This window comes from Camelina sativa, chromosome 5 (assembly GCF_030686135.1).
Source record: "Camelina sativa cultivar CO46 ecotype springtype chromosome 5, ASM3068613v1".
In the NCBI taxonomy this organism is placed as follows: Eukaryota; Viridiplantae; Streptophyta; class Magnoliopsida; order Brassicales; family Brassicaceae; genus Camelina; species Camelina sativa.
This window is the reverse complement of record NC_141884.1, coordinates 9500493-9513241: the sequence shown is the minus strand read 5'-3', so window position 1 is coordinate 9513241 and position 12749 is coordinate 9500493. Positions and strand designations below refer to the sequence as shown.

The window sequence follows — 12749 nt, the reverse complement described above, 5'->3', positions numbered from 1 at the left end:
AAAAATGTCTGGAGACAACACCAACGTTGACGGTGATAGGGTTCCTGCAACCCCTGTTGAAACTCCTGCGGAGTTGGCTTTTCGCCTTGCTAAAGAACTTGAAAAGACGAAGCTTACCGATTTGGGTATGGAAAACGTGCGCCGAAATCTGTTCGGTAATGGATCAACCCACATGGGAATACCACCTTCGGCTTCCCAAGGGATGATGCCAGATAAGTTCGATGGCAAAGCTGGGTTCAAAACGTGGCAAAACAAGATGCGCTACTACTTGGCCAATGCTTCCACAAGGTGACACTGACGTGTATGTGGTTAGAAGTATGGATAGTTGGGCTCAAGGAGACTACTGTTGCAAAGGTCAGATTCTGAACTGTTTGGTCAATGATCTGTATGACCTCTACAGTATGTACAAGACTTCAAAAGCATTGTGGCTAGCTTTGGAGACCAAGTACAAGACTGATGAGTCTGGGATGCAGAAATTCTCAACTACGAAGTTCCTGAACTTCAAGATGGTGGATTCCAAACCAATTATGGAACAAGAGGAAGCTCTTCAACGCATCTTTCAGGAGATCGATTTGGAAGGAATGTCGATCTGCAATGTCTTCAAGACGAATTGCCTGATCGAGAAGCTACCACCAGGCTGGTCGAATTTCAAGCATTACCTTAACTTCAAGCGTAAGGCAATGTCTCTTGATGATCTCATCCGTCGGTTGAGAGTTGAGGAAAACAATCGTGGAGCTCATTCGGATGCTCAAAGCCAAGGGCATGATGTTCATGTAGCTGAGCATAAGGCCAAGTTTAAAGGCAAGGGTAAAGGGATCTCTATTCCTCATAAACCGTTGAAGGTGTCATCTGGACCAAACTTCAAGAAGAGCAACCTTGAGAGGAAGTTCAAAGGGAAGTGTCATCATTGTGGTAAGATTGGACACAAGGCTGATGTTTGCAAAAGCAAAGCAAAAGATCTCAAGTTGCAAGCAAACCTAACTGAAGAAGACATGGTTGCGGTGGTTACTGAATGTAACATGGTGGAAGACAACCCAGTGGAGTGGTACTACGACACTGGTGCTACCACACACATATGCTCTGATAGGACCATGTTCACCACCTACGAGAAGAACAAGTCAAATGAGCAGCTTTTCATGGGCAACACGGCGGTGTCCAAGATTGAAGGTAAAGGCAAAGTGGTTCTGAAGCTAACTTCTGATCGTGAGCTCACCTTGCAGAACGTGAAGCACGTACCTGACATGCGGAAGAATCTCATCTCTGGAACAGTGCTAAGCAAGCATGGTTTTTCCATTAATTTTGAGGCTGATAAGTTAGTTCTTAAGAATAATGGGATGTATTTGGGAAAGGGTTTTGTTAAGGGTGGACTGATCAAAATGTCTGTAACGACATTCCATCCGAAAATTGTAGCTTCTGCTTCTGTTGCTGAAATGAAAGAAAACCCTATTGCCTACTTGGTTGAGTCGTTTACTACTTGGCATGAACGTTTAGGACATGTCAATTACAAAACAATGCGAAAAATGCAAAACTTGAATTTGATTCCGAAATTCAAAACTAACCAAGAAAAATGTGAAGTGTGCGTACAGGCCAAACTCACTAAAACTCCCTCACCACACGTTGAAAGAACAACCGAACCTCTAGGTTTAATTCACACAGACTTATGTGATTTAAAGTATGTGCAAACTAGAGGTGGTAAGAAATACTTTGTTACCTTCATTGATGATTGCACAAGATTTTGCTATGTATATCTCTTGCATAGCAAAGATGAAGCATTGGAAAAATTCAAAGAGTTCACCCTCGAAGTAGAAAATCAGCTTCAGAAACCTATAAAAGTAGTTCGAAGTGATAGAGGAGGAGAATATAATGAGCCGTTCAATGCATTTTGCAGAGAAAAAGGCATTATACATCAGACAACCGCTCCCTACTCGCCAGAATCTAACGGAGTAGCGGAACGAAAGAATCGAACTCTAAAAGAGATGATGAATGCGTTGTTGCAGGAATCTGGGTTAGCCCAGAACATGTGGGGGGAAGCTTTGCTTACCACTAATTACATCCTCAACAGGATACCGCATAAGATTACTGGTAAGTCACCATATGAGCTTTGGAAAGGTACAGTACCTTCGTACAAATACCTCAAAGTGTGGGGGTGTCTAGCAAAAGTGGTTGTACCACCTCCTAAAAAGGTCACAATTGGGCCTAAGACCGTAGACTGTATCTTCATCGGATATGCACATAACAGTAGTGCATATCGATTTCTGGTTCATAAATCAGATATTCCAGATATCCATGTGAATACAGTTATGGAGTCGAGAAATGCTTCATTTTTTGAAGACATTTTTCCCTGTAAGAAAACTCGAAAACGGACTTGTGAACAACGAGATGCAGCGACTTTGGAAGCTGGCAATACTTTGAGTACTACTTCTGTATAAACAGAACTGGAACCTAGAAGAAGCAAACGAGCTCGCAAAAGTAAATCGTTTGGTGATGATTTCTGATGATGGCATTTCTAGCTGAAAATCTACCAAGAACATACGCAGAAGCTATGTCTACACCTGATGCACCTTATTGGAAGGAAGCAGTCAAAACTGAAATAGACTCTATCATGCAACATCATACTTACGAGATGGCAGATCTACCACAAGGATTTAAGCCTTTGGGATGTAAATGGATTTTTACGATAAAACGAAAACCAAATGGCGATATTGAGCGGTACAAGGCTAGGCTTGTAGTGCAAGGATTTCGGCAAAAAGAAGGTTTAGATTTCTTTGATACCTATTCACCGGTAACAAGACTATCTTCGATCAGGATGCTCATAGGTATTGCAGCCTTGAGAAATCTTGAAATCCATCAAATGGATGTAAAAACTGCTTTTCTTCATGGAGATTTAGAAGAGGTGATACTAAGATTTTTGTTTCTCCTAGTAGGTTCAATTAACCTTATGCGTTGTAATACTTAAGGTGTCAATCCAAATGGGATGATGCTAGTCACTCAAGATGCAATCAAGCAATCACAAGTTAAGCCAATTCAAGAGAGAGTTTTTCTAACAATCCTAGAATGGTCAAAATACAAAATGAAATGAATTACAGAAACAGAAACGAAAATGTATGACAAGAAGCAAGCAAGAATGAGAGAAACTGAGAACGATTCTAAGCATGAACAAACGAAACAGTTCCGGGAATGTAATAAAAATTAGAAAGAAAGAAGTCCTAAGGATGGGAGTAATTGATGTCGGTGGAGTATCCTAGTCTATAGCGTGTTTAACATGTCACAAGCAAACCATCCCTAAATAATGAGCATCACTTCTTAGCTAATCCAATCTCTTGACAAAAGCTACTCAAACTCAACCACTTCCAAACCTAGCTCTCGCTAGAGAAACATGATCAAGCATGGCATGAAAAACAAGTTCATTCACGTCAACAAACATCCTAGACAACTAATCTCTTAGGCTAGGAACGTAAGTCTCTGGCACTAGTTGGTCAGACATTTCATCGAACACCTTTTGGGTGCGGAGATGTCTAAAACCTAGTTCCAATTGATCAGAGAGAAACTAGTATTTCTAATTCTAGTCCAGAAGGGAGTCATACAATCAAAGCTTAAACACTCTACATCCTAAGATCCTCCACCTAATCTATCCCATCCTCAAGAACTACTACACTACTCAGATCCGAAATTCATCATCAAGCATGCAAACACATAAATCATTGAATCAAGCATCATTAGGTGGATAAAAATAAGGTGAACAACTTTGTAAAAGGAATCAAATGCAAAATCTCAATAATCTCAAAGATATCGGAAATACAAGTCTCAGAACGTTTTTTGGAGGCTAGGTAAACCTTAAGAACAAAACGAGATAAAAACTAAGATGTCCAAAACAAGACTTAACAAAATGTATTTATAGTAAAAAAACATGTAAATCCCTAAAACTTAAAACGACAAGGTGAAGCGTCGGTTTGGGAATCTCCTGAAGCGCATAAGACGGAACGTCTTCCTGACATGTGCGGTCGAGTCGTGTGTCGTCTCTCCCTAGAGTGAGGTCGAGTGGAATGAGTAGGAGTGGCTCCAGTGGTGTGAGTGAAAATGGCTCGAGCATGGTCTGTGAAAGTGGCTCGAGCTGGGTGTATACGTATCCACTAAAACGATGATAACTCTTGAACCACACCTCCGATTGGCTTGAAATAAACGGCATTGGAAAGATGACTCAATTCTCTACAACTTTCATGAAGACGTCAAAAGCTGAATCCCTAGACCGGTGGCTCGAGTGATGGCTCGATTGTGGAAGCGAGGAGTAGCCCGATTGTAGAACTGAGGAGGGCTCGACTGTAGAAGTGAGGAGCATGGCTCGGTTGTAGAAGTGAGGAGTAGCCCGATTGTAGAACTGAGGAGGGCTCGACTGTGGAAGTGAGGAGCATGGCTCGGTTGTAGAAGTGAGGAGCGCTCGAATGTGGAAGTGAGGAGCATGGCTCGGTTGTAGAAGTGAGGAGCGCTCGAATGTGGAAGTGAGGAGGGCTCGGTTTAGGAAGTGAGGAGCGCTCGATTGTGTAAGTGAGGAGCAGCTCGATTGTGTGCGCTTCCAACGTCTCCTAAACACCTGAAAAACTCCGAAATGCGCAATGTATGCAAGAATGATGCAGAAACTTCCTAAACATGCAAAATGTACGAAAGAGGTTCTAAAATGATGCAAAACAACTAGTTGTCCTAGCTAAAGGCATGACAAATACAGGCTAAGGAGATGCAAAATACAGACATATCAACTCCCCCAAACTTATTCTTTGCTTGCCCTCAAGCAAACTATCAAGAACAGAGTATGGAAGAGAGGTGTGAAGATGGGGTCTCAGAACCTAAAACATGCTGAATAGAGTAGTTAGAATCAAGGTCCTTGTTTTTAGTTCTATGATGCATGGTGAAGGAACTTTATTTCAAATCTACACATGCTATCCTATCAATCATCCCCTTTAACATTCATTAACAGAGAACCGTGAATCAAGCTAAACAATGTCATTGAACTCATTTGGCTAGGGTAAAGGTTTGAGACATAGATGGTCTCCTCATCACGTGGTTTTATCAATACAGAACAAGGTTCTCTCACGAAAAGGAGTTGAGCTTAAGAGAAGGCTAAAGGTTGAAACCAACTGATACATACAAGAGCAGCGCCCTGTCTACCCAAAGAACGTTCCAAACCAAAGTTGGTTCTACCCTTCAACAAACATTGTCTCAAACCCATTCTTTCATTCTTTACACTTGGTCTTCGGAGGAGTTCACTTCTTATCATTCTAGCGGATTGGGAAATCTTTATTATCAGTAAGGTTCTTTTTCTTTTTTTTCTAAGGAATCTAGACATATTAAACATTTTACTTTCTTTTCTTTGTCTAATCTTTTCGTTTTATGCCCAGAACCAATAACTCATTATTTTGCTCAACCCAAATCCTTTACTAGACTTGTAAACCTTGAAAACACATCCTCCTCCTAAAGATTTTCTACCCTTTACTTTCTTTTTACACTTCACTCTTCTGCACAAATCCATACCCAGTACCCAAAATTTGAGTTCTCACCTAGTCCTACTAGTCCGGATAACGCGAACTAGAACTACACAGGATCCTACTCTTGTCGGTTAGAACCTAACACTTTCTAACAAGCTCAACTCGAAAAAAGGCCTGACATTCAAGAATACAATTGGCTTGAAAGAACGGTTGGTTAAGGGTGCGGGGAACTGTTCCAAAGATGGGAATCAGCTACTTGGATTGACAAGGGTGGTAAAAATGTGAAAGACAATCCAAGTATGTATATGGTATCCATGAGTTCAACTTCAATGCATAACAGGATAATTGCAAGTCAGGATTAGGTTCAAGTAGATAGGAAATGATATCAATTCAAACATGCTTCAATCTTAACTTTTCAGGTTCAATCAACAAGCATCAAAGAACTAAGAACAAGGGCCTTGATCCTATCCTATTGAATCCAGCATGCTAACAAGGTTACAATCATCATCAACCCCTATGCTAAATGCAACAACCCTATATGAATAAACCTAGACTCAATCCTAATATGCAATTGCAAACTACATGAACACTCTGTTTTTGTGGAAATTTTCAAAAAAATTTCAAAATTTTTATGGTTTTTCTATGCAAATAGATGGATGCAGACTCAAAAATGATATGATGCAAAAATTTGAAATAAGAATCACAAAACACGACATTAGATACATCATCTCAAACCCTCCCCCAAACTTAAATTACACAGTCTCTTGTGTAAGAAAAATTTGCAGGAAGATTTAAGAATCACAACAGAAACAATGCAGGAATGAAATGGTATGTACAAAGGAAAGGTCGGAGTACCTCAGTAGTAGATGAAGGAGTCCGTGTTCACCCAAGGAGGAGCGTGAAACTGACTCTGTCCTTCGCCTTGTTCGGGATCCGCGGATGTGACATCAGCTGGTTGGTCGACTTGCTGCTCAACCGCTTGCGTGCCCTGATGATCACCTTGAGCTTCAACTCGCCGCTCAACCTCAACCTCATGCTCATCTCGAGCTGCAGAACAACGCGCTGATCGGTGACTAGAAGAGGCTCTGGAATCTCGCGAACCGCGTCTCCTTCTCTCCCTGGACTCATGTGACGAGTAGCGTGAAGGAGCGGGTGAAGGCGGACGCTCCCGTGACACATATGAAGATTGACGTGCTAGGGAGGGAACCGGAGAGAGTGTTCTCTGACGAGTTGGCTCGCTGGAGACTTTGTGTGTGGCTCGAGAGAGGGGCTCGATCGGGTGTTGGCTTGAGTGGATCGAGTGTGGTAGTTGGAGCATGTGCGGAGTGAAATTGGCTCGAGCGTGACAGCGGAGGCATGGCTCGAACGAGTGCAGAGTGATGAACCTCTCAGGATGGATCGAGTCTGATTCCACGCTGTCGGTTGAACCTTGTTCGAGTCGATGATGGTTGAGAACGCACAGTGGTGGTTGAACTCTGCAACACCTCTTCTTCATTATCCCAAACCTCTTCCTTAATTTCCTTGGAGGAGAACTTCTCATTGTACCTTGGAGCTTCTTGATTTTCCCACTCATCTTCTTCACCATAGCTGTTAACTCTTTCACTGAATCCCTTAGAATCTGAGTATTTTGTAGTTCATACAAACTGTTAAGCGCGGGAGGACGTGACTCTTGCGGTTGGTGAGGTTTAGGAAGCAGGTCTTGACGCTTAGGGAGGGTAACGACTGCACTCGATTTGGAGAATGGTCGAGTGACACTTTGAGTTTTCTCTTTGGTTACCAAAACCTCAGTTTCTGCCTCATTCACATCCTCAAAGATGTCAAACCCAGATTTCTGATCTTTCTCTTCAATCACAAAGGTATGTCCAACAATAGTTGGTTTCTTCCTAGAATCCCTGATATCAAACTTCATCGTGAAGTTTTTACCCAGATTGAGATCAATCATCCCATTCTTGACATCAATGACTGCGCCAACTGTAGCTAAGAAAGGTCTTCCTAGGATTAGTGGATCTTTAGGCTCTTCATCCATTCCCAGCACTACAAAGTCAGTAGGAATCTCAGCTTGTCCAATTTTGATGGGCAAGTTCTATAATAGACCATGAGGCAATCTAGTAGTCCTATCAGCCAATATTAAGCGGAGGTTGCATGATTTGTATTCGTTGAATCCTAGCCTCTGAGCTACAGACAGTGGCATGAGGCTTACTGAAGCACCAAGATCACATAGGCACTTTTTGAAGGCCAATGGACCTAGAGAACAAGGCAAGGTGAAAGAACCAGGGTCCTCTAGCTTCTTTGGGATAATCATCTTCTGAATGACAGCCTTGCATTCATGAATAACCCCACCTATGTCATGCCCTACCCTCTCATCTTCCAGAGCCTTAGCTTGAGCTCCTTTAGCTATCTCCTCCTTCTCTTTGGTCTTTTCGGTTACCAAGTCAGTTAAAAACTTTTGATATTGAGGCACAAGTGCAAATGCATCAAGCAAAGGCATCCTAAGTTCAATCTCCTTGACTTGGTTTTCGAACAGAGCTTTGTACTTCTCAGTAAGCTGCTTCTTAAACCTCACTGGAAATGGTAGAGGTGGCTTGTATGGTGGAGGAATGAATCTCACAGGTTTATCCTTGGGAGCAGTGGGTTCTTTAGTAGCTTCAGGATCAGATTGTTTTGCTGACTCAATTGGATCCTTGAGCACCTCGACAGGATCCTTTATCTCAATTTCATATTGAAGAAAATCCTCCCCATCTAAACTCTCAGTGTCCTCAGTGAGCCGTACATCTACAGCTTGGGTGGTGATTGCATGGATAGTAGCATAGTCCTTGGGGTTTTGAACTGCTTTTCCAGGTAGTTGGCCAGTTGTTGGGGTAGAAGTAGAAATAGTCTTGCCTTCCAGATACTTCATCTTGGAGTTAAGAGCTTCAAACTTGACATTCAGATCATTGTAAGAGCATTCCATCCGCTGACTGAGTTCAGCAAACTTCTTAGCAGTATCCAGAGAACCACTAGCTTGACCTTGAAGAAGTTGTTGTAGCATGTGCTTCATTTCTTGATCTGGACCTTGAGTAGGTTGAACTTGTTGAGGTGAAAATCCAGGTGGTGGTCCGGAAGGAGCGTGAGAACTTTGCTGGAATTGTTGCTTAGGCATGAATCCTTGATTGTAAGGAACAAAAGGCTTTTGCATACCTTGTTGTTGCTGCTGAGGAGGGTACACCTGATCTTGTGGATTTGCAACATTGGTGCTCCGGTAAGACAAATTGGGGTTCGTCTTGTAGGGGTTATAACCCTTGTTGTATCCACCTTGATTCTGGACGTAGTTGATTTCTTCAGACTGCTCACCCTTCCCATCCTGAACTTGAAAAGGGTCATCCTCAGATACAAAATGGACAGTCTGCTGCTGACTTAGCAAGAGGCGGTCAAGCTTGTCATTGACATTCTTAAGGTCCCTCTTGTACTTCTCCTCAGACCCAGCGTCGCCGCGAACTGTGCGGTCATAATCCTCATTGTAGTTGCCGTCAGACTGAGCGAGATTCTCAACCAGTTGCCATCCTTCCTCAACGTTTTTGTTCAAGAAATTACCGTTAGAAGCAGTATCAAGCAGCATGCGGATTTTTGGAAGTACACCACGGTATAGAGTGCTCAGCAGTGACTCGTTGCTGAAACCATGGTGTGGACACTGGCTGTGGTAACCCTTGAAACGCTCCCAGGCTTCACAGAACGATTCTGAGCTCTTCTGAGTGAAGCTGGAAATCTCATTCCTGAGACGTGCTGTTCTGGAGTTGGAGAAAAACTTGGCCAAGAATGCCTTCTTGCAGCCATCCCAGGTGGTGATTGATCCCTTGGGAAGGGTTTTCTCCCATTGATGAGCCTTGTCTCCCAGGGAGAATGGGAAGAGGTGCAACTTGTAACCGTCCTCACTCACGCCGTTGATCTTGGTAAGACTGCAAAGACGGTCGAACTCGTCCAAGTGGTCGAGTGGATCCTCCATAGGCAAACCGTGAAACTTGTTTCCTTGGATCATGGTGATCAGACCACTTTTGATCTCGAAGTTGTTGTTCTGCACGGCGGGAGGGACGATTCCAGCACGCTGAGTATGAGTGTTCGGTGCATCCCCAGCACCAATGTTTCGCGGTCCCGGATGTGGTTCATTATGCTGTTCCATAGGGACTGGTACGGGATGATCGGTGGAAATACGAGCTTGTCGTGGGCGTTGCAACCGATAGATTTCATCGATAACAGGAAGGAGATTCTGATGCCCTCTTGATCTGGTGTGCATGCAAGGTTGCAATCAACAGGTACCTGAGGTGCAAGACAAACAAGCAAAAAACCAAAGCAAGTCAGTACTCAGAATGATAAGTGTAACAGAACTTAATCTTGCAAAACTTGAAATCTTAAATGTAGCAAAACAATTCCCAAATGGCAACGGCGCCAAATTGATACTAAGATTTTTGTTTCTCCTAGTAGGTTCAATTAACCTTATGCGTTGTAATACTTAAGGTGTCAATCCAAATGGGATGATGCTAGTCACTCAAGATGCAATCAAGCAATCACAAGTTAAGCCAATTCAAGAGAGAGTTTTTCTAACAATCCTAGAATGGTCAAAATACAAAATGAAATGAATTACAGAAACAGAAACGAAAATGTATGACAAGAAGCAAGCAAGAATGAGAGAAACTGAGAACGATTCTAAGCATGAACAAACGAAACAGTTCCGGGAATGTAATAAAAATCAGAAAGAAAGAAGTCCTAAGGATGGGAGTAATTGATGTCGGTGGAGTATCCTAGTCTATAGCGTGTTTAACATGTCACAAGCAAACCATCCCTAAATAATGAGCATCACTTCTTAGCTAATCCAATCTCTTGACAAAAGCTACTCAAACTCAACCACTTCCAAACCTAGCTCTCGCTAGAGAAACATGATCAAGCATGGCATGAAAAACAAGTTCATTCACGTCAACAAACATCCTAGACAACTAATCTCTTAGGCTAGGAACGTAAGTCTCTGGCACTAGTTGGTCAGACATTTCATCGAACACCTTTTGGGTGCGGAGATGTCTAAAACCTAGTTCCAATTGATCAGAGAGAAACTAGTATTTCTAATTCTAGTCCAGAAGGGAGTCATACAATCAAAGCTTAAACACTCTACATCCTAAGATCCTCCACCTAATCTATCCCATCCTCAAGAACTACTACACTACTCAGATCCGAAATTCATCATCAAGCATGCAAACACATAAATCATTGAATCAAGCATCATTAGGTGGATAAAAATAAGGTGAACAACTTTGTAAAAGGAATCAAATGCAAAATCTCAATAATCTCAAAGATATCGGAAATACAAGTCTCAGAACGTTTTTTGGAGGCTAGGTAAACCTTAAGAACAAAACGAGATAAAAACTAAGATGTCCAAAACAAGACTTAACAAAATGTATTTATAGTAAAAAAACATGTAAATCCCTAAAACTTAAAACGACAAGGTGAAGCGTCGGTTTGGGAATCTCCTGAAGCGCATAAGACGGAACGTCTTCCTGACATGTGCGGTCGAGTCGTGTGTCGTCTCTCCCTAGAGTGAGGTCGAGTGGAATGAGTAGGAGTGGCTCCAGTGGTGTGAGTGAAAATGGCTCGAGCATGGTCTGTGAAAGTGGCTCGAGCTGGGTGTATACGTATCCACTAAAACGATGATAACTCTTGAACCACACCTCCGATTGGCTTGAAATAAACGGCATTGGAAAGATGACTCAATTCTCTACAACTTTCATGAAGACGTCAAAAGCTGAATCCCTAGACCGGTGGCTCGAGTGATGGCTCGATTGTGGAAGCGAGGAGTAGCCCGATTGTAGAACTGAGGAGGGCTCGACTGTAGAAGTGAGGAGCATGGCTCGGTTGTAGAAGTGAGGAGTAGCCCGATTGTAGAACTGAGGAGGGCTCGACTGTGGAAGTGAGGAGCATGGCTCGGTTGTAGAAGTGAGGAGCGCTCGAATGTGGAAGTGAGGAGCATGGCTCGGTTGTAGAAGTGAGGAGCGCTCGAATGTGGAAGTGAGGAGGGCTCGGTTTAGGAAGTGAGGAGCGCTCGATTGTGTAAGTGAGGAGCAGCTCGATTGTGTGCGCTTCCAACGTCTCCTAAACACCTGAAAAACTCCGAAATGCGCAATGTATGCAAGAATGATGCAGAAACTTCCTAAACATGCAAAATGTACGAAAGAGGTTCTAAAATGATGCAAAACAACTAGTTGTCCTAGCTAAAGGCATGACAAATACAGGCTAAGGAGATGCAAAATACAGACATATCAAGAGGAAATCTACATGAAACAACCTGAGGGATTTGTTATTCCAGGACAAGAACACAAAGTGTGTAAACTTGTGAAGTCATTATATGGACTCAAACAGGCTCCTAAGCAGTGGCATGAGAAGTTTGACAGTATGATGATGTCTAATGGTTTTCGCATTAATGAATGTGACAAATGCATATACTACAAAACTACTCCATCAGGGTACATTTTGTTATGCTTATATGTAGATGATATGCTCATCATTGGCAGTAACAAAGACATCAACACTCAAACGAAAAACATGCTCAAAAGAAATTTTGAGATGAAAGACTTAGGTTTAGCAGATATAATTTTGGGGATAAAAATCATCAGAACTGATGAGGGCCTTATCTTGTCTCAAACCCACTATGCGGAAAAAGTGCTTGATCGATTCAAGCATTACTCAAATGGGACTGCAAAAACTCTAGAGGATCCTCAAATTCACTTAACCAAAAATTCTGGGGAACCTGTGCAACAGGTGGAGTATGCAAGAGTAATTGGCAGTCTAATGTACTTGACAAACTGTACAAGACCGGATTTAGCGCACTCTGTAAATGTACTTAGTCGCTAGACAAGTAATCCAGGACATAAGCATTGGATGGCTATAGCTAGAGTTTTGGACTATCTACGTTATACCAAAGATCATGGCTTGCACTATGGTAGAGAACCCGGAGTTTTGGAAGGTTACAGTGATGCCAACTGGATCGCAGACTCGAGAAACTCAAAATCCACAAGTGGATATGTTTTTACACTAGGAGGTGCAGCAGTGTCCTGGAAGTCTTCCAAACAAACTCTGGCAGCTAAATCAACTATGGAATCTGAATTCATAGCTTTGGAGATAGCTATGTCGGAAGCTGAATCACTTCGTAATTTCTTGGAAGACATCCCAATGTGGGGGAATCCTGTGCCTGCAATACGTGTACACTGTGATAGCGAATCGGCTTTGGGCAGGGCAAGGAATACCCATTACAAT

At 42.6% G+C, this 12749-nt stretch overlaps 1 non-coding gene across 1 annotated transcript; it reads left to right on the top strand.

The window, feature by feature from the left end:
- The first annotated feature begins 9127 nt into the window (after nucleotides 1-9127).
- LOC147943451 (small nucleolar RNA R71) lies at nucleotides 9128-9234 on the top strand. Its single transcript, XR_015558683.1, has one exon. It is a non-coding gene; the product is annotated as a small nucleolar RNA R71 (small nucleolar RNA).
- The last annotated feature ends 3515 nt before the right edge of the window (nucleotides 9235-12749 follow it).